This window comes from Oryx dammah, unplaced genomic scaffold, assembly GCF_014754425.2.
Source record: "Oryx dammah isolate SB20612 unplaced genomic scaffold, SCBI_Odam_1.1 HiC_scaffold_21, whole genome shotgun sequence".
Lineage (NCBI taxonomy): Eukaryota > Metazoa > Chordata > Mammalia > Artiodactyla > Bovidae > Oryx > Oryx dammah.
The window spans coordinates 57315360-57339205 of record NW_024070205.1 but is presented as its reverse complement, the minus strand read 5'-3'; positions in this window follow the sequence as shown (position 1 = coordinate 57339205).

The following is a 23846-nucleotide window of genomic DNA, read 5'->3' as shown; positions in this document are numbered from 1 at the left end:
AGCCCAGGAGGTCAGCTTTGGACATGCCAAGATGCCTGCGAATGTCTAGCTGTGGAGGTGAATAAGTTTAGAGTTCAGAACAGAAATTCTGAGCTGATCCTTTAAGATTGTATTGAATCCCTTTTTTTTTTTTTTTTTTTTTGCTCTAAAACCTCCAATTACTTCCCAGATATAAACTAGGGAGCTGCCAGCATCAGGATTCTTTTTAAAACCATGACAAAAGATGAGATCACCAAGGGGATGAGAGCACCTAAAAATAGAGATGAGGTTGAAGAATGGGGCTGTGGGTGACTCCAACATAATCTCTGACCAGTCCTACTTACAGGAAACTGAAAATATCCCCAGAGGGAGAACCAGGCTATCTGGACTTGTAGGGTTGAAAATACTCTTGCAGGAAACCTGGGGCCCCTTCAGGTTCATGTCCAAGTTGCTAGTGTCCTGCAAGGTCATGGTAGTTTTCTATTGTCCTCTCTGGGGTTTGAGAGCTGGAGCAAAGCACAGAAAGCAGCTGTTGAATTAAATGACATGATAATGAAGCAATAATGTAAACATCGCAGTCAAAGGGCATTATTGCTCCCTCCTAGCCAGCCAGAATTTTGCTTTGAAATTGGTATAAACTATAACTGGCTACCAAGATGGTGAACTAGGGCTGCCCAGTGAAATGGACATATAAGGATCTATTTGAACCCCTGACCCATCTTCCTGAGAGCATTATATAACAACTGTGACTGCTGGAAAAGGAAAGAAGCCAATAACTGAAATGAACTGGGTTATTGGGAACCTAAGACACGTAAGCCAAACTTGTCTAAATGCAAAACATTTACTTGCCAGTTTGGACATTTTATCTGGGAATCATTCAAAGCAGCAGTTCTCTAGAGCTAGGGTGCTATTCTTATTCTTAGACAAGGTTGGGGGTTGGGGGAGGAAGATCTAGGTTTTTATGGAGCCTGAAGTTTGTACAGTTTGGTTGAGGGAGTACTTTTTAAAGGAAAAGAAGACAAAACTAGGCTTCCTAGGTGGCTCAGTGGTAAAGAATCTGCCTGCCAGTGCAGAAGACACAAGAGATAGAGCTTCTATCCCTGGGTTTGGGAAGATCCCCTGGAGGAGGAAATGGCAACCCACTCCAGTATTCTTGCCTAGAAAATTTTATGGACAGAGGGGCCTGGCAGGCTACAGTCCATGGGGTCGCAAAGAGTCAGACATGACTGAGCACACACACACGTGCACAAAACTAGGTATAGGGTCTTAGAAAAGACCTATGCAAGTAAAGGTCTTAAACTATAGTTTCACTACATACACAGAAGGTCCACTTCTGACCCTGGAACCAGATGATAAAACCCTGGGAGCAGTAACTGATGACTTAATCCTTGGTGATCGAGTTCACAGAAAAGACAAGAGACATTCAGAGTTAGCCAGACATCATTTAAAGTCCCTTAGATGAAAGGAGAGAGAGTAAACAGTCTTATAGCTTGGGATTCAATAGTGTAGGACCACCCCAACAATCCTTAGTGCATCCACTAATCTGAGCAATCTTACTGCTCTTCACTGATTCTAGGGACACTGTGGTCTGAGTCAGAGGACAAATGATGGTGTCAGAAATGATACCTCTGTATGGATACATATGGCTGATTCACATGGTTGTACAACAGAAACCAACACAACATTGTAGAGCAATTATCCTCCAATTAAAAATTATTTTAAAAAATGAAAGAAATGAAGCTCCTGGCTTTTATCCTACATGTAGTGTTGCCAGATAAAATGCAGTGTGCCCATTTAAATTTGAATATCAAATAAGCAACCTATAATTTTCCACCATAAGTATGTCCCAACATACTCATACCAGAGAAGCATTTGTTCATCAGAAATTCCGATTAAACTGGGCATTCTGCATTGTCATTTTCTACATCTGGCAAAGCTACTTACACTGATCTCTGCTTTGGGACATACAAGAAGATGGAAATTTAGAGATCAAAGCTAAGGAATGCGATACAAACATTGTATTGGTAGATGACACTGTTGCTTCCATACTGGTCCCACACTCGTAGAATGTCACACCATGGTATCAGAATCTGTAGAAAGGGAACTAAGGACTGTGTAGAATTTGAGCATATTTGATTCACATAGAATAAATGACTAAAAGCTGCTCCCATTTAACTGATGGAAAAGATGAAATCACTGCTGTCTAATAAGCAGCATTATTGCAAATACAACATTCCACTATTCCCCTAGTCTCCCAGAGGAATAAAATATTTTGCTATTGCTGGAATTGTTACAATCAACCAAAAATGCATAAAGCATTCTAACTGCGAAATGTTAAGTCCTGAGTATTTGTCCAACAAAGGAAAAGTCACTCACTGCCTCTCAAGATAGAAATTAGAATTAAATATAAGAGCTAAGTCTCAGCTTATAGAAAGAGTTAACAGTACTGTGTCCAAACACTTTGTGTACCTTACAACCATTTTAGTTATATTATGTCTCTGAATAGTATTTTAGTACCTACAGCTTTGATTTAGACATATGCATATGTCCTTATTCTTTCAGCATAGTACCTAAAAGATAATATCTTATCGTCACTCTCATTTAAAAGCTATTTATTTATTTGGCAGATATTTATTGGGTATTCATTATGTGCTAGGAATAGTGACCAAGACAAAGTTCATTCTGATAGAACTTACTTCTAATAGGGAAAAAATATATATTTAAAACTCATGAAGTTTCAAATGGCAATATGAAGTTTCTTCATAATATTATGAAGAAAATAAAACAGGGAGACTTCCCTGGCAGTCCAGTGGTTAAGACTTCACCTTCCAATAGAGGGGATACAGGTCCCTAGTCGGGGATCTAAGATCCCATATGCTTCACAGCTGAAAAAATCAAAACATAAAACAGAAGCAATATTGTAACAAATTCAATAAAGTCTTTTTAAAAATGGTCCATGTTAAGAAAAAATCTTTAAAGAATAAAACAGAGCAAGAGGATAGAGAGAGACAAAGGCAGCTGCTATTGAGATAAGGTGGTGAAAGTCCATTTTAATGGTAGCATTTGAGCCAGCCATATATTTTATATCATAAGAAGATTCCAGGCATATGGAAATGGAGTAAGAACATCCCCAGGGGAAGAAATGAGTTTAAATTCCCGGTACTGGATGACTACAGGGGAGTGAATAGAGTGTGGAGGGAAAGGAGTGTCAAATGTGGTTGGGGATGAGGTAGGCAGGGGCAAGCTCACAAAGAGCCACACAGACATGGAGAAGAGTTTGTATGATATCCCAGTGCAGTGGGAAAGAGGTGGAAGGTTTAGAGCAGGGAGGTGCTGTGATCCACTGCATACTTAAAGGATCAGTCTTGCTCATATTTGCAGTAGAGCCAATAGGGCTTGCTGGTAAATCAGAGGAAAGGGATGGGGGAAAACAAAGCACAATGGATCCCCCTTAGGATTTTTACCTGGAAGGTTGGATGCTATTAAGTGATATGGAAACTGAGGTTCCTTAATATTAAAATACATTCCTATATTCACACGTTAACAGAACCAAGATTTAAACTCAGATTTTTCCAGTATTTCAATATTGTTGGACCGGTATATTGTTAAATCTACTAATTTGTTTACTTACTTAAAAGTTCCCCTTTTGGAAGGGATAGTTAGGGGCTTTAGGAAGGTCATGTCCACACTACTATATTTAAAATGGATAGCCAAAAAGGACCTATTGTATAGCACATGGAACTCTGCTCAGTGTTACATGCCAGCCTGGATGGAAGGGGGCTGGGGGAGAATGCTGCTGCTGCTAAGTTGCTTCAGTCATGTCCGACTCTGTGCGACCCCATAGATGGCAGCCCACCAGGCTCCTTCATCCCTGAGATTCTCCAGGCAAGAACACTGGAGTGGGTTGCCATTTCCTTCTCCAATGCATGAAAGTGAAAAGTGAAAGTGAAGTCACTCAGTCGTGTCCGACCCCTCAGCGATCCCATGGACTGCAACCTTCCAGGCTCCACCGTCCATGGGATTTTCCAGGCAAGAGTACTGGAGTGGGGTGCCATTGCCTTCTCCAAGGAGTTGTTTCCCTGCTGCTGCTGCTGCTGCTAAGTAGCTTCAGTCGTGTCTGCTGTGCAACCCCAGAGACGGCAGCCCACCAGGCTCCCCTGTCCCTGGGATTCTCCAGGCAAGAACACTGGAGTGGGTTGCATGGACACATGTGTATGTATGGCTGAGTCCCTTCAATGGTCACCTGAAACTACCACAAGATTGTTAATCAGCTATACCTCAATACAAAATAAAAAGTTTAACATTTGGAAAAGTAAATAAATAAAAGTTGCCCTTTTAAACTCTAAGCTCCTTTATCAATAACAGGGATCTGGTAATATCTGATATCTAACCACGACAGCAAAAGCACATTAATGCTTTTTGATGGTGAGAACATTTGTAAGAAGTTATGACAAGTCTAGGAGCCTCCGTGTTTGCCACCATCCCTGACTAATTCACCAATCTGATCCTTTCATAAGACCATACGTGTTTCCTATGTTGTCGGCTTTGGACTCTGCTATGGAAGTACTGATCTCATTTCAGAGGCCAGCAAGCTTTCCCTTCCTCAGAAAGTACATGGGTGCAATTACAAACATATGCTCATAGAGATAAAAACACATGCTAGTTATTGTCCTACAGGCAAAGTTGTCTTGATGGAATCAACAACAGACTTTATTTATTTGAGAAAATCCAACAGAAGAATATCTCATCAACTATCTTACAACATTCTGTATTTGATTATGCTCGGAAATACATGACACTCAGTGTTCGATTCTTATAAATTAAAAAAAAAAAAACCACAGTGTCCAACATCAGTGTGAGTCTCAGTCAACCTTGGCATGATTTTGCTCGCCTTATAAATAATTAGGAGCCCCACAGTTCCATATATTTTTCAATCATCCTTCTAAGGAATATTTAAACTCAACAGATCAGAAGCTTTGATTAGCACACCACTACTATTACATTCTTCAACGTGTTACAGTCTGGGATCTTCAATACTTTCCTCACATACTCAAAAGAAATTTTTCTACACACTTCATGTAACCCTCCTATTTGTATGTAATATTAAGACTCTAGGCCCTTCTTAAATTATCTTAAACCGATTTACAAAAAAAAAAAAAAATCATTAGTTACCAACTTGCCTCTTTAAATGAAAAAGTATGATTCAAACTTCATCATTCTAGCAATTGCAGCTTTTCTGAGTACCCTTGAGAGAAAATTCAAAAGAATGGGTGTGACAGAGCTAGAAGGGGAAGCACATTCCCCTTGACGGTCATTCCTGCAACATTGAATTGTACCTGGAGCATCCACTTCAATATGAAGATCTGGCATGCCTGGCAAATAGGGGGAAATTTTTCTGAAGGCTCAGAAAAAGAGAGATCTTTCTCCTTCCAGATACTGATCACCATAAAACATCTTGGCTCAGATCTCTTTCTGATAAATACCAAGGTCTTACCACGTGATTAAGAAGCTAATTGATACAGTATTTTTTCTCTTTCTTTTTGTTTTTTAAATTATGAAAGTGTGATAACACACTTATAAGAGACTTGGAAAGTAAGGACAAAGGTATATATAGTTCTATTATATATTACAGTTATCTTTTTTACATAGATAAATTAAGATTTTTAGTTGAACTTTCAATATCAAACTCTCAAAAATTAATAGAATGAATATATAGAAAAGCAGAAGGATATAGTAGACTTGAAAAGCACCATGAAGCAATTCAACATAATTAAGATTTATACAATTTTCACACAACAGCAGGATACAAATTCTATTTGAGTTCCCATAGACTATAAACTAGGAGACACTGGAATATATCCAGGGACATAAAACAAGGTGCAAAAATTTCATGGTCTAAAGGTATTGAAATCATACCAAGTCAATATAGTATTTTTTTAAATGCCCACTGAGATATCCCAAGTGAAACTTTTTGGAGATTTCTATTATGGCACATCTGGCAAGAATGTCATTTTCTAAAGACTTTTTTTGATGCGGCCCATTTTAAAAGTTTTTATTGAATTTGTTACAATATTGCTTCTGTTTTATATTTTTGGATTTTTTGGCCACAAGGCCTGTGGGATCTTAGCTCACTGACCAGGGATTAAACCCACACCTCCTGCACTGGAAGGTGAAGTCCCAACCACTGGACTGTCAGGGAAGTCCGGTTGTTGTTCAGTAGCTCAGTCATGTCCGATTTTTGGCAATCCCATGGACTATAGCACTGCAGGCTTCCCTGTTCTTCACTATCTCCCCAAGTTTGCTCAGACTCAAGTACAGTGAGTTGATGATGCCATCCAGCCATCTCATCCTCTGTCACCTCCTTCTCCTCCTGCCCTCAATCTTTCCCAACATCAGGGTCTATTCCAATGAGTCTGCTCTTCACATCAGGTGGCCAAAGTATTGGAGCTTCAGCTTCAGCGTCAGTCCTTCCTATGAATATTCAGGGTTGGTTTCCTTTAGGATGGACTGATTCTTGCCTTGAGAACTCCATGAACAGTATGAAAAGGGAAGTCTCAAGAGAGTCATTTCAGTTTGTCAGGCAAGACATGAGCTAAAAGCCTGTTTATTCAATAACCCTTCCCCACCCATCCACATACAAAGAAGAGAAACAGAGAAAGGAAGAGAGGGAGGGAGGGAGAAGGATGGGGAGATTCCAAATCACCTAGGAGAACATTCAGTTCAGTTCAGTTCAGTTCAGTCACTCAGTCGTGGCCAACTCTTTGCGACCCCATGAATCGCAGCACGCCAGGCCTCCCTGTCCATCACCAACTCCCGGAGTTCACTCAGACTCACGTCCATCGTTAGGTCTTGTCATATTCCTCATTCTTCTGAGTTCACTCCCTAAAATAAGGGGGGAACAGCTGAGATTTTTGCCCTAACTACTAAACCCACAATAAAAAGCAGAGACATTACTTTGCCAACAAATGTCTATATAGTCAAACTATGGTTTTTCCAGTGGTCATGCATGGATGTGAGAGTTGGACCACAAAGAAAACTGAGAGTTGAAGAACTGATGCTTTTGAACTGTACTGTTGGAGAAGACTCTTGAGAATCCCTTGGACTGCAAGGAGATCAAACCAGTCAATCCAAAGGAAATCAGTCCTGAATATTCATAGGAAGGACTAATGCTGGAGCTGAAGCTCCAATATTTTGGCCACCTGATGCGAAGAACTGACTCATTAGAAAAGACCCTGATGCTGGGAAAGATGGAAGGCAGGAGAACAAGGGATGACAGAGGATGAGATGGTTGGATGGCATCACCAACTCGATGGACATAAGTTTGAGCAAGCTCCAGGAGTCGGTGAGGGACAGGGAAGCCTGGTATGCTGCAGTCCATGGGGTTGCAAAGAGTCAGACATGACTGAGCAACTGAACTAAACCCACAGTCTCAGAAAAACATGTCCTACTGTTTTCAGGGAAGAAAGGTAACGATGGCAAGCAGAGGAGGAATGATGCTTGCAGTCACATTGTTCCAAGTAATCTGTGAATGTATTTGAGAAGAAATGCACTGAAGCTGCTCAAAACGACTAAGAAAAGCTGAGGAAGGAAACATTGATTGTTCTGAATCCAGCTAAACATTTTTGGAGCAAATTTTGGGACTACCATTTCTGGTTATGATTGAATAACTGGGACCAAATTTGTCCCCTTGCTGTAAACAATAAGAAACTAGATAAAATATATGAAACAAGTTTTCAGACACTTAAAACAGAGCACAGGCCTGGGAGTTCTGAAAATAAACTGTGCCAGAGAAATTGGTTATCCAGAAACAATAACCTTGACCTAAGTCTCACATTTTACACAAAAAAATGAATCATGAACTGAAAACTATGAAAGTTAAAAAAAATTCTGGAGAAAATGTTTAGGATCTAGGGCCATACAAAGAGTTCTTAGATTTAGCACCACAGTCATTCTCTATAAAAGAAAAAATTGGTAAATTTGACTCCATCAGAATTAAGAAAAAACTTTTGCTCTGGGAAGGACCCCACTTAAATAATAAAAAGCCAAGGTACACAGTGAGAGGAAAGTATTTGCAAACATATATCCGACAAAGGAGCAGTATCTAGAATATATAAAGAACTCTCAAAACTTAGTAAAAAAAAAATCTTTTAGAAAATGGCAAAAGATTTTACTAAAGAGAATATACAAAAGGCAAATTCTACTCTTAGGTATTTACTCAAGAGAAACAAAAACCTACGTCTACACAAAGACTTGTACACAAATATCCGTAGCAGCTTTAATCATATTAACCTAACTGGAAGTAGTCCAAATCTCCATAAACAGATAAATGAATAAATACACTGCAGTACAGCCAAGCAATGGAACAATACTCCGCAATAGAAAGTAACAACAGAACAATCACACATTATATGACATAGCAACATGGGGGCAATCTCAAAAACATGCTGAGTTAAAAAAAAAAAAAGAAGACATACACAAGAGAGTCCATATTGGATAGTTCTATTGATATGAAATTCTAGACTAGGCAAAATTTATATAGTGACAAAAAGAATCACTAATTGCTTGGAGCTAAGGTGGGTTATAGGTGAGATATGACAACAAAGAGACGAGGGAAATTGGAGATCGTTAGTGTTGGTTACACAGAAGCAGACAATTGTCAAAACTTATCCAACTGGAATACATTTTGCAAGCAAATTCCACCTCAAGAAAGTTGATGAAAAATAAGATCCAAGGCAGTCAATGAATACATATACCTACATATTTTTGTCATAGGGCCAATGAAATTCAGTAGTATTCATGTATCAGAGCAACTAAAGATTAATTTTAACAGCACGGTATAGTTGACTCTTCACTATGCTATCTGATGTTTTCTGCAGAAAATAAAACCATAAACAGAAGTCTTTATATGTGACCTTGTTATTTATAAAGTTCACATTGCAGGAAGGAAGGAGGAATGCTCGCTTGCCAGAGGCTGGGGATTACCAGTTCTTTAATTTCTGAAAATTACAGGTTTGTTTTCATTCAAGAGTTCAAATTAAGACCCTTCCAAGAATTTTGGTGTGTGTGGTCAGGAGGGGAAGAGGTTCTTCCCGAGTCAGGTGTAGAGAGGAGGTTTTATGATACTCAGCAAGGGTGTAGGGAGAGCAGACTCAGTAATCCCAAGAGAAGAAACTTCAGGAAGGCAAATGAACTGATGTACAAAACAGAAATGGACCAGCAAACATAGAAAACAAACTTAGGTGAAAGGGAGGGGAAGGGATAAATTAGGAGCTTGGGGTTAACATATACACACTGCTGCTGCTGCTGCTAAGTCGCTTCAGTCATGTCCGACTCTGTGCGACCCCACAGACGGCAGCCCACCAGGCTCCCCCGTCCCTGGGATTCTCCAGGCAAGAACACTGGAGTGGGTTGCCATTTCCTTCTCCAATGCATGAAAGTGAAAAGTGAAGGTAAAAAGTGAAAGTGAAGTCGCTCAGTCATGTCTGACTCTCAGCAACCCCATGGACTGCAGCCTACCAGGCTCCTCCATCCATGGGATTCTCCAGGCAAGAGTACTGGAGTGGGGTGCCATACTATATATTAAATAGATGACCAACAAGGACCTACTGCAAAGCACAGGGAGCTATACTCAATATTTTATAATAACCTATAAGGGAAAAGAATCTGAAAAGAATATATATATATGAATCATTTTGCTGTATACCTGAAATTACACAACTTTGTAAATCAACTATACTTCAGTAAAAATTTTAAAAATTAAAAAATAAAAATAAAAGGAGGACAGACAACACACACTAGAGAGATTTTAGAGTTTGTCCATAAAACACAAAGAAGCTGTATTTTTAAAAAGCACACTGTTTGGCAAGGGATATAAGACATTAGGAACCTCTTTGTTGAGTCTTTACCTTTCTTGGTAACTACAGGCGTGTAGCACCATCTTATTATGGCGAGGCCAATTACCTCATTTCTTGGTGGATCTGAGGCCATCAACCCACATATTTTAGTCAAAAACATTTTCAGAAACCAATTTTTTTTTTAACAAAGGAAAGACAAGAAAGAAACATTACAAAATGTTAAACCCAATTGCCTTTAAATGCCAAAATTATGGATCTATTTCCACTAACTTTCTATATTTCCAAATATTGTTGTATAAGTATTACTTTTGCAATGGAAAAAACATAGTAAACATATCATTATGGTCTGCATTTATTGGTAATGAAAAAAATTTTCAGGGACAACAAATTGTTCTGTTGTACTCTTCTAGCCTCTATAAATTTCCGTTACTTTTGCAAGAAAATTGCTGCATATTCTAGTCTTTTCTATTAATAAACAAAATGTGCCTTCCTATACCACAATTTTATCCCTCCTGGTTCCTTTTTCCACTCTATGTGTCCACTACGTCAGTGTTCCTCCTACACACCGCAAGCCACAGACCATTCGCGGCCACCTGGGGAAAGCGGAAGTCTCCTCTGATTTTGTTCACCTAGGGTGGAAATTCATGCTACTTCATCCCAGGCAAGCTTGGGAGCTAATGATGCTCAGGGGGTTAGCACACAAAGTGTCTTCACTCACTCAGGAAGAAACACCAAATATTATGAATAAATTTAGAAAATACAAGTGAAAAAATCATGTGACGTTAAAAAAAAAAAAAAACAAAACACACCTCCCTTCCCAGATTAGGGTTACCTTTGCAACTGGTGACAATATAAGATAGTGTTTGATTATCGCACCAGGGCACCAAATATTGAAGGCATAATTTTCAGCCCTTTGTTGGCAAGGAAGTTTTTTCCACGATTTCTTTACGCCTTCTTAAAGATTAATGAATTTAAATGCATGCCAGTAGCTGCCACGCCCAAACTCAAACAGATGTGTGCAGGAGTGGAAGTTAAGATTGGAGTTTGAAAATATTTTTGTCCCTCCCATCTCAGTAGATTATAATGGAAAAATTACAGTCCAAACTATAGCTGGATTATGGCTTTAGGCCATCACATGGAGTGGTAATGAGCCATCTCCTTTCTTTAAAATAACTCTCAAAAAAAAAAAAAACAACCCACCCACACACACATCTTTCTCACCTTTTTTGGCAAGCCCTCTGCTTATTTGTTAGTTCCATGAAGATAAAGTAGTTAATTTGGAAACCAGAAATCAGGGATGCCCTCTGATCTGGGTAATTTTTCTGACAGTGCTGCTGCTGGTACCATTTACCAAGAGCCATTCACTAGTATTGGGTTGAATTTTTTGGCCAACCCAGTACATTTTGCCCTCAACTGCATTCAAAGAGGACTATATGGGGAGTTGTGTGTGGGTGTCTTTTTAAAGTATATTACATGTTATCTCTGACTCTGTGCCAAATAACAAGGAAATTTACAGTGGATCTTAAAATCAAATGGAGAGCAGAGTAGATGGACTATTCAAGAAGGAGAAGGAAACTGCTATTGATTGAATGAAGTGAAAAGCTCAGTTGTGTCTGACTCTTTGTGACCCCATGGACTATAGCCACCAGGCCCCTCTGTCTATGGGATTCTCCAGTTAAGAATACTGGAGTGGGTTGTCATGCCCTCCTCCAGGGGATCTTCTGTGGATATCTTCCCAACCCAGGGTTTGAACCTGACCCAGGGATTGAACTCTCATCTCTTATGTCTCCTGCACTGACAAGTAGGTTCTTTACTACTAGTACCACCTGGAAAGCCTGATTATCCTAATAGTAAAAGTAAGTGTTAGTCACTCAATCGTATCTGACTCTCCACAGCCCCATGGACTGTACCCCACCAGGCTCCCTTGTCCGTAGGATTCTCCAGGCAAGAATACTCGACTGGGTAGCCATCTGCTTCTCCAGGGAGTCTTTCCGAACCTGGATCTCCTGCATTGCAGGCAGATTCATTACTGTCTGAGCCACCAGGGAAGCCTTTTATTGAATGTCTACTGTCTACTGTGTACCAAATGCATGACGTGCATTAGGCCCTTGCCACTAATGGCTGGCCTTTAAACCACCAGCAGCAGCAGCAGCATCTGGGAGCCTATTAGAAATTCAGAATTTCAGATGCCATTCAAACCTGCATTATAGCAAGACCCTCAGCATCAATTCACCAAAATCATGGATATAAATGGTATTAACTTTATTTTCTATTAGGAGATTAAGGGTCAGAAAGGTTAAGAAATTTATGTAAAATTCACAACATAGTAATAAACTGGATTCTGGCCCATTTTAAAGCATCGTATTTCCACTCCACTGAGCCAAGTCTTAAACCAGTCTAAAGCTGCAAGATTTGGGTTTTGATCCAGACTCCAACCATTAATATCTTTCTGGGCTCATATACACCAGTAACGTATCTGGGTGTCACTTTTTTTTGTCCTGCTTATTTCATGGAATTGCTACAAAACAAATGAAATTAATAGATGTGAAAACACTTTAAAGTATTTTGCACTGGCCAAAATTAACCCACTAATGGAATATTCTATGTGACTCTTTCTCACTCGGCTTTTGCCAAGGCAGAAAAACCAAGGACAAAGCAACATATGCCAAGAGCTTCCACATCACATGGTGAGAGATCAGCCTGCCCATGTTTTGAAACTGGCTAGTTCAGCCTTAGTCCCTCATCCACCTCAAGGGTATAAAAAGCTTGAAAGAAGAAACACTCTCAAAAGTGTTTTTATGGTAGGTGGTGCAGAGTAAGATCATTTGTCCTGCATCTCAATCCTATACCAAGGGGCCCTAAGGAGACCACACAGAGAGCTTGTTCTTTGTGCCCTGAAAGAATGCAAGTTAATCTGGTATAAGAAATCTACCATAAACTTCCCCTCACCCTAAAGGCTTTCCAAACTAAAGCAATACTATATTTTGGTATTTCCATGTTGACTATAAAACTGGACGGCAAATTTTAGTTATGTGTCTTGGGGCTGAAAGTGGCTAGTAGACTTTTTGTTATTTCAAAGTGCTTGAAAAGTTTTCTGGGACCTGGTCAAGATTTCAACCAAAAAGAAGGGAAAACTAAACTGCAGATCTGGTTTAAAGGGACAATAAGAAAAAATAAGAATAATATCTTTTGCTGCTTGCATCCTATGGAGAACTGCTTTTCCCATGCTCTAGTACTTATTATTATTATTAAAAACCAACACTAGCTCAATAGAAATTGTGTTTCCAAAGCCAAAATCTGACTTTACAGATAAACTCAAAAGAAAATGATGGAACAGCCAAATAGTCTTTACCCTTAATTACTTGTTCTTATCCTAAATCCAAAACCCAAGGACTGATGCTAAAGCTGAAGCTCCAATGCTCAGCCATTCGATGCGAAGAGCCAACTCATTGGAAAAGACCCTGATGTTGGGAAAGATTGAGGGAAGTAGGAGAAGGGGTAGATAGAGGATGAGACAGTTGAATGACATCATCAACTCAATGGACATGAGTTTGGGCAAACTCCGGGAGATAGTGAAGGCCAGGAAAGACTGGCATGCTGCAGTCCATGGCGTAGCAGAGGCAGACACGACTGAGCGACTGAAAAACAACAAAAAAGAATATCCTCATCCAGATTCTTACAGCTGCTAACCATGCAGAGATAAGTGAAGCTTCTAACTGTGAAGGGAGCCAGAGTTTTAGAGGACCAAGAAAGGATTCTACTCCCCCTCCCAGTCAAGCACCAACGTGGCAGATGGGAGGAGATTGAAAGAGAGCATTCTGCTCACCTCTCCAGGCATGCCTGTTGACGATCAAGGTCCTAGTTAAACTAGCTAAGTTAGGGAAGCTGGGAGGAGATGCTCAAGCAGACCCAGAAAGTTGGACAGGATCTGGGGACCTGAACAGAGGAGCAAGGTCACAGGTAGGTGGTAGGAGACAAAAAATCACATATAGATAGCTGAAAAACCAAGAGATCAATATATGTATTGGAAAAAAAAGAAATTGAAAAGATCCAACTGACCAGCTTATTCAATTACCACATGTGTCAAAATGACTTCAAATTCTCTCTCCCTCCCAAACCTTTATACAAAGCTCAACAACCATGGACATCATCTTGGTCTATCTTCTGATTCTATCTTCTCCCGTCCCCTCCCCTCGCCTGACTATCCAAATGTCAAACAGTGAATTTGTAAAAATGGTCACATCATGACCCTCTAAAAGAGCCTTCACTGCCTTCCACAGTCTTTAGACAAAGTCTAGGTTCCTAAGCTGGCACCCAAGGTCTCTCAAAATCTGACTTCCACTTATTTTCAGACTCATCTCTCACCAACTCCTATCTCACACCCAACGCTCCACAATCCAGTCGGAGGGAACTGCTCAGTTTCCAAAAAAAATCCCACCTTAGAGCCTGCACATATCCCAAGCTGCAGAGTCTGCCAAACTTGGTGATGATGCGAATTACCCAGAATGCTTGTTAAAAATGCAGATTCCAAGTCCTAGTACATACCTACCAACTCAGAATTTCCAGGGAAAGAATATGGGAACCTATAGTTTCTACAACCCTCAAGTGAAAATGATTATCCAGCAACTCTAGCGTAAGCTCACAGGGACAAGAACTCAACCTGCTCTTTTCATAGTGTTACATCCAGAATCCAGATAAGTGCTCTTCCCTTTACCTACAATGCTTGGCCTCCACCCTCTTTTTCACCAGGATGAATCCTATTTTGTTCACATAAAACCAATACCACTGGAGTAACCTAATATGCTACTGATATGCATTGAATGAACAAGCAAATGAATAAGAAGAAAAGTAAGTGAATCAAATGAATGGAGCAGGAAATTTGTGGGGAGGGCTCAGAGTTTATAAGTGGCAGGCAACAATTAGATGTCATGCATCTGGGAGACCCAAGCATAGGGACCCTGGGTCAGAACCAATATATCCAGGCCCTGGGTATGAGCTATCAGATACAGCTAAAGGGATGAAGGTCATAATGCCAAAATCTTGACATTTAAAAATAATAGGGGTGAGTAGGCAAACTTGTTCACTAGAGAGCTGACTAGAAGATAGACACTCAGCCATACTGGGGTTTAGAAAGAAAATAGGGGCCCAATATATTCAAAGCTATGGTTTTTCCGGTAGTCATGTATGGATGTGAGAGTTGGACCATAAAGAAGGCTGATCGCTGAAGAACTGATGGCTTTGAATTATGGTGCTGGAGAAGACTCTTGAGAGTCCCTTGGACTGCAAGGAGATCAAACCAGGAAATCCTAAAGGAAATCAACCATAATATTCATTGATAGGATTGATGCTTAAGCACCTGATGTGAAGAGCTGACTCAGTGGAAAAGACCCTGATGCTGGGAAAGACTGAAGGCAAAAGGAGTAGAGAGTGGCAGAGGATGAGACGGTCAGATAGCACCATCGACTCAAGGGACATGAATCTGAGCAAACTCCGGGAGATAGTGAAGGACAGGGAAGCCTGGTGTGCTGCAGTCCACAGGGTCGCAAATAACTGGACATGAGTTAGTGATCAAACAACAACAACAGCAACTGGGGGATCTATTGCCAAAATTTGAGTGGGACCAGACATTTCAATAATGAATTATTGAGGGCCCCTGAGAAGACAGGGGAGGTTGGTCTGGCACATAGATGCATACACAGGAGTCTTACAACTCAGCTCTGAAGATTAGGAGGAGACACGGAGTCAGAGAATCGGCACCTAGGTGTGTCTGCTACCCACCTCTCTTCCCAGGTACAAATATGATCATTAAAGTTATCCCACTTCTGGGCATACACACCGAGGAAACCAGAATTGAAAGAGATACATGTGCCCCAGTGTTCATCGCAGCACTGTTTATAATAGCCAGGACATGGAAGCAACCTAGATGTCCATCAGCAGATGAATGGATAAGAAAGCTGTGGTACATATACACAATGGAGTATTACTCAGCCATTAAAAAGAATACATTTGAATCAGTTCTAATGAGGTGGATGAAACTGGAGCCGATTATACAGAGTGAAGTAAGCCAGAAAGAAAAACGCCAATACGGTATACTAATGCATACATATGGAATTTAGAAAGATGGTAACGATAACCCTGTATGGGAGACAGTAAAAGAGACACAGATGTATAGAACAGTCTTTTGGACTCTGTGGGAGAGGGCGAGGGTGGGATGATTTGGGAGAATGGCATTAAAACATGTATAATATCGTATGTGAAACAAATCATCAGTCCAGGTTCAATGCATGATACAGGGTACTCAGGGCTGGTGCACTGGGATGACCCAGAGGGATGGGATGGGGAGCGAGGTGGGAGTGGGGTTCAGGATGGGGAACACGTGTACACCTGTGGCAGATTCATGTCAATGTATTCCAAAACCAATACAATATTGTAAAATAAAAATAAATAAATAATTTTTTTAAAAAAAGGGGGGAAAGGGGTGGGGAGACAAATTAGAAGCTTGAGGTTAATAGATACACATGTCTACATATAAAAATAGATAAATGACAAGCATTTATATTATAGCACAAGTAATATTATATATTCAATATCTTGTAATAACCTATAACAGAAAAGAATCTGAAAAAGTTTTATATATATGTGTGTAAAACTGAATCACTTTACCGTACATCAGAAACTAATACAACATTGGAAATCAACTACAATTAAAAAATGTTTCTCTTTAAAAAATTAAAAAATAAAAAATAAATTTGAATGAAAGTAAAAAAAAAGTTAATGAGTTTCTTCTGCCTCCTTATCAACTAAGAAAGTACTTTTCTAGAGTTAAAAGTTATTCAAAGAAATAGTAGAATTGATTTAATTATCCTTGGGAGTATGTGAGGACATAGAGATTAAAAAAATATCCTGGAAAAGCTGGACAAACAGAGAAACAAGAAAGAAATCAAGAAAACCCCAGACTGTGCTCTTTTGACATCAGACCCACCTGGTGAAACTGGGAATGTTTATTAGTTTTCCACAGCTACATTTATTTATGTCATAAAATTTCATCCATAAAGCCTTCAATGGTGGCAAGAAGAAAGCCAGGTGTGGTTGAGGTTTTGTGACGCTCTCAGACTCTCCCTTGTCCTTCCCAGATGTAAGTGGAGAAGCTCGAAGACTCAGAAAGAGAGAAAACTATGAAACTTACAAGATGTAACCATTTTTCCATTCACACTTAAACCACGTGTACTTGAGCAGAAATGTAACCCATGTGATCCTGATTCATTTACGCTATGATCATCAAAATATTGTTTTCCAGGAGCAATTTAGTGTCCACAAAGACTTTCTGAATCTTTTTCAGAAAGATTTTTAATCCATTTTCCTCATTAAAAAAGGAAGTTGTGCTTGCCAATTGGCCAAGGACTCAATCATGAAGAAAAGTTCAGATTCCCTTCAAAGTTTCAAGGTCATGAATTTTAGTAGATTCAGATTATGTCCCAGTAGTTTTTCTAGCCCCACAAAGAAAAGACAATGCTTGTCCAGGCAGATGGGTTGATTTTTCACAGATGTTCCTAGAAGTTGATATCAGCCAGCAGGCACTGTTCTTGCCCATCATACATCAGCCCTGAGTTACTAATACAACTTACAAAGAAAAATTAAAATATTGTGCTTAGGTAAAAAAAAAAGATCTTTTTTTAGATTATACAAATGCACAGCAAAGTGTACCATTATAAATGTTACAGTTTAAAAGGAATCCAGCATGACCTAAATAGGAAGGAAATCTAAGAAAGAGGGGATGCATGTATACATGTCAGAGAAGGCAATGGCACCCCACTCAGTACTCTTGCTGGAAACTCCATGGACGGAGGAGCCTGGTGGGCTGTAGTCCATGGGGTCGCTAAGAGTCGGACACGACTGAATGACTTCACTCTCACTTTTCACCTTCATGCATTGCAGAAGGAAATGGCAACCCACTCCAGTGTTCTTGCCTGGAGAATCCCAGCGACGGCGGAGCCTGATGGGCTGCCGTCTGTGGGGTCGCACAGAGTCAGACACGACTGAAGTGGCTTAGCAGCAGCAGCAGCAGCAGCAGCAGCATATATACATGTGTCTGACTCACTTTGCTGTATAGCAGAAACTAACAAAACATTGTAAAGCAACTATACTCCAATAAAAGTTTTAAAAAATAAAAGGAAACTCAGCAAATTAAAATGGTTTCCAAGTGAGAAAAACCTAGATGGAAAAGAATCCAAACTGCTTGATAGTACAGAAATTGGGATGACTTAGCCTGCAGATGAGAAAACTTTGAGGGGATAAGACCACTCTTGAAACAAAGTAAATGACAGGTGAACAACCACAATCATCAAAAAAGCAAAAGAGTAACAGAAAACCATCTACTTCTTCTTTATTGACTATGCCAAAGCCTTTGACTGTGTGGATCACAACAAACTGGAAAATTCTTCAAGAGATGGGAATACCAGACCACCTGACCTGCCTCCTGGGAAATCTGTATGCAGGTCAAGAAGCAGAAGTTAGAACCGGACATGGAACAACACACTGGTTCCAAATCAGGAAAGGAGTACATCGAGGCTGTATATTGTCACCCTGCTTATTTAACTTATATGCAGAGTACATCATGAGAAATGCTGGGCTAGAGGAAGCACAAGCTGGAGTCAAGATTGCTAGGAGAAATATCAATAACCTCAGATATGCAGATGACACCACCCTTATGGCAGAAAGTGAAGAACTAAAGAGCCTCTTGATGAAAGTGAAAGAGGAGAGTGAAAAAGTTGGCTTAAAACTCAACATTCAGAAAACTAAGATCATGGCATCTGGTCCCATAACTTCAGGGCAAATTGACAGGGAAACAGTGGAAACAGTGGCAGACTTTATTTTTCGGGGCTCCAAAATCACTGCAAATGGTAACTGCAGCCATGAAATTAAAAGTTGCTTACTCCTTGCAAGAAAAGTTATGACAAACCTAGATAGCATATTCAAAAGCAGAGACATTACTCTGCCAACAAAGGTCTATATAGTCAAAGCTCTGGTTTTTCCAGTAGTCATGTATGGATGTGAGAGTTGGACTATAAAGAAAACTGCGTGCTGAAGAACTGGTGCTTTTGAACTGTGGTGTTGGAGAAGATGCTTGAGGGTCCCTTGGACTGCAAGGAGATCCAACCAGTCAATCCTAAAGGAGATCAGTCCTCAGTATTCATTGCAAGGACTGATGCTGAAGCTGAAACTCCAATACTTTGGCCACCTGATGCGAAAACTGACTCATTGGAAAAGACCCTAATACTGGGAAAGGTTGAAGGCAGGAGAAGGGGATGATAGAAAATGAGATGGTTAATGTATATTACTGAGTAGACAATGTCTTTGCGGTTTTTTCAGTTCAGTTAAGTCACTTAGTTGATTCCAACTCTTTGCAATCCTGTGGACTGCAGCACGCCAGGTTTCCCTGTTCATCACCAACTCCCAGAGCTTTCTCAAACTCATGTCTATCAAGTCCGTGATGCCATCCTACCATCTCCTCCTCTGTCATCCCCTTCTCCTCTTTCCTTCAATCTTTCCCAGCATCAGAGTCTTTTCCAGCAAGTCAGTTCTTCGAATCAGGTGGCCAAAGTATTGGAGTTTCAGCTTCAGCATCAGCCTTTCCAATGAATATTCTTAGGATTGACTAGTTGGATCTCCTTGCAGTCCAACAGGCTCTCAAGAGTCTTCTCCAACACCACAGTTCAAAAGCATCAATTCTTCAGTGCTCATTTTTCTTTATAGTCCAACTCTCACATCCATACATGACTACTGGAAAAACCATAGACTTGACTAGACAGACCTTTGTCAGCAAAGTAACGTCTCTGATTTTTAATATGCTGCCTAGGTTTGTCATGGAGAAGGAAATGGAAACCCACTCCAGCATTCTTGTCTGGAAAATCCCACAGATGGAAGAGCCTGGCGTGCTACAGTCCACGGGGTCCCAAGAGTCGGACATGACTGAGCAAGTTCACTCAGTGCTCAGTGCTCAGGTTTGTCATAGTTTTTCTTCCAAGGAGCAAGCATCTTTCAATTTCATTGCTGCAGTCACCATCTACAGTGATTTGGGGGCCCAAAAAAATAAAGTCTCTCACTGTTTCCATTGTTTCCCCATCTATCTGCCATGAAGTGATGGGCCTGGATGCCATGCATGAAATGGTGGGACCAGATGCCATATGCCTGGAATAGCCAATACCCCAAAGCGTTCTAATAGATCTGCGATTCTATGTTTTTCCCCACCAACCTCTTTCCTTCAATACCTCAACTGGTTTAGAAATTTATAAATACTAACAACTGGTTTGAAAAACTCCAAGAAAAAGTTTTCAACTTCAAAAACGGCACTGGCATTCACATCAACTTTCTGACTTGTTTCTTGTTTTCTCAGTCTTCTGAGAGAAGTTACCTTCTCAGAGAAGTTACTTCTAGAGAAGTTACCTTCCGCAAGACTAACCAACCACAGGATATCCATGCCCAAACTTGACATATCTCATCATTTGTAATCAGTAGCCTTTTACATTGGCACATTCACCAAGACCTTTTTTAAATAGCTAAGAATCAGTTCCTTTTCTCTTTTAGGGATTTTTTCTAATTATTTAATTGAGTAGCAAGATGTGGCAAATGTGTGCACTGATAGAAGAAAAGAACAGCCATGATTTTTATGACATTTAAGAACATAGGAAAATAAGGTAAACTCTTTCTAGGTAACTCTCCTATAGGGTGAGTATTTTTGTCAGTTTTTTATTTTCACACAATCATTAACAGTTGTGACCTAAAGAGTTCCAGAGTACAAGGCTGGGTATTTGAATGACAAACTAAGACAGCGCCTGGAGGCTAGCACTGACTGTGTGCTCCATCCAAGCTATTTCATTTGGGAAAACTAAGACAAGAAAGTCAACTAACTTTACAAGAGAAAAAGAAAAAAAGCCAATTTTTCTGTTCAGTTTACCACCATGAGTATTCAAAATACTCCACTTCCAAGAAAGCTATTAATTTTTACAGTGTCAGCACACTTTTTTTTTTTTTGCAAACTGTATTTTTATGATACCATGCTCAGTGTTGGGAACATTTTATACCCAAGAGGAAAGTCTGAGCTTTTACAAAGTGGAGAAATAGTATCATATTTAAATCATTTGATCTATTTTTAAGAAACACTGTACTTAAGTCTACAGAATAGCATCTTTTCAAGTCTTTTAAACAGTCTTTGGTAAAACATCTCCTAAGTGTTGTAACCTGCTCTATCCATCTCTCCTTCGTCTTAGCCCCCACCATACTCGGCGTGGTCCAAGAGTGTGTGCTATCTCTGCAGTCGGATGGCTGAGTGTCACATGCACAACCCATATATCAGCAGAAACTCCTCCTGCCCCAGAATGAATAAACTTTTCACATCCTGTTTTGGCAAAAGAAGAGCAGTCAGCCTGATTAAAGTGATGAGAAAGAGTTCCTACAAGGGGAAGTTAAATGGACCAGAGGTGCTTTACCTACAGAAAAGAGAGAATGACTTGAACATAGTCCTTCAGTCCATGAAGATTTTTTCCTAAAGGCAATAGATGATTAAATAAATAAAAATACTCCACATCCACTGAGAACCAACAAAAGGAATATACTTAACTTATAGCCAGAGAATTTGCCATTGTACAAAAGAAGTTCTTTTCAATGCTTGAGTTGATAAAAGCATTGTGTTCTCTGCTGGGAAGTTATAGAGCCTGTCTTTCTGCACGTCTTCCATAAGACAAGAGCTGTGCCTTTGTCTTGGATGATTGAAACAAAGAACTACTATAGCTAAAATGCAGAACTGGGGACCTCATGGCCCCATAATGCCAGACAGAGATGAATCCATCCTGCTAGAAAGTCCTGTGGGAAAAAACTCCCTGAACTTTCCTTGGTAATCAATTCTAGTACTTAGGAACCTTCCCTGTCGGGGAGTTCCTCTTCCTAGACTCAAAGCCTGTGAGTTAAGTCCACAACCTTCTCCAGGCATATGAGGACACATTCTTGAGTGGCTCTTGATTTCCTTGCTGATGGGTTACCCACTTGCACTCTGGTATAGCCACGTTCTATCTAGTTTATTCTCTTATACACCCATCATGGGGTAAGCACTTCAAAGAGCACCCATGTAACTCTTTCCACAGTGACTAGAACAGACACATGTGCTCTTGGGTGATCTCAAAATCTACCATCACGCAATCAACTTAACTCAATAAAGACATTTTCAGTGACCTCTCCCCACCCTCAACCTGCCCAGCTCTCAGCTAAACACTAGGAAGATACACAATAAAAGTATGTGTCTTATTTGCTTCAAGTCACTAAAAGATTTTAGGTCAAAATGAGGCATATTTATATTAAAGAAGTAGAATGTATAAACTAAAACAAAAAATATTTTTTAAAAGAATGTAGCAATATGCATGCGTGCGTGCTCAGTCGCTTCAGTCATGTCCAACTCTTTGCGACCTCTGGACTATAGCCCACCAGGCTCCTCTGGCCGTGGAATTCTCTAGTCAAGAATACTGGAGTGGGTTGCTATGCCCTCCTCCAGGAAATCTTCATGACCCAAGGATCAAACGAATCTTCTGAATTACAGGTGGATTCTTCACCACTGAGCCACTAGGGACGCCTAATGTATCAAAATATCTGTGTATAATTGAAGCATTTTGCTGTATAGAAGAAATTAGTACAACATTTAAATCAACCCTACTTCAATAGAAAAAATGAAAATAGAGTGAGACAGCCTTTGTTAGACAACAATGTGACAGAGTCAGTAAATGCAGAAGAAATCAGAGTGGCAAGGACAACTGTGGACTAGGGTAGCTGGAAAAGGCTTTATGCAGGTGATCTTTTAGCTAATTTCACATCTGAGTGACTTCCCAGGTGGACCTACACTCTCTTGTAAAGCATGCTGACCCATACCCACGGTCAGCTGATCACTTTTAGTTTGTAGGTGGCTTGTCTTGTTTTTCAATATGAAAGTTTTATACCAGATGAATTTGTTTTGACATCTTTTTTTAATGTGTGCCTTTTAGTGTTTAGTGTTTTAGTGTTTAGTTTTAGTGTTTCTACACAGTGATCCAACTGGAAATCTTGGCTAATCTAAAGAAGACAACACGAGCTCTAATCCCTGGACTCCTGCTCAGAAAAAATAAATTATCCTTGGGCATGAATGTTTTTAAGTCATTCATTATGTGTTCACTTATATGTTTTCATGATAAAATAAAATGTTAATGTTAAAATATACATACCATTACTTTTAATGATCCTCTGCTTTAAATGACTTAATTAACCTGTCAACTACTTATCCCCTAGCATTGTGTCATAGGGCTTTGCTTGCCAAAAGTGACTTAAGAAGTACTGGACCCAGAGGAGCAAAGAAGTGGATTCTAGTTTTTACTCTCCATTGGAACTTAGTCAAGACCATTCTTTCCCTGGCCCCAATTTTCAGTTCCATAAAAAGAATTGGGGTAGAGTAGGTCTCTCTATGGTTCCTTCCTGCTTTGGCATTTACAAATTAGTGATACCAGCTTTCATGAGCTCTCTGTGCAATTCAAGGACATAATAAATATTTGTTAACCAATATTAACCAATCATTTGCACTTTTTACTGTCCAACACAGCACATCTTTAAATATTCCAAGGCTGTAGCACTTACATCTCCTGCACTGGCAGACAAGTTCTTTACCACTAGTGCTACCTGGGAAATCCCATTAGATGGCATTAATTTTGGGCAAAAAAAATCCTTGCTGCTTTAGGTATATGCCTTGAGAAGAGATAAGATAAATACAGTGAATTCTTTTTATAGGGAGACAGACTGCATCTTCAACAATCAGAAAGCACTGCTTACACTCTCAACTGGGTAAAAAGGCAAAAGGACCTGAAAATGTAGATAAAATGAGAAGGATAATAAATGCAACACAATATCCTGTATTTGATCCTGGAAATAAACAGACTAGTGGAAAAACTTGTAAAATATGAATAAATTCTGTAACTAATAATGATGATTAATTTTAGTTTTAGT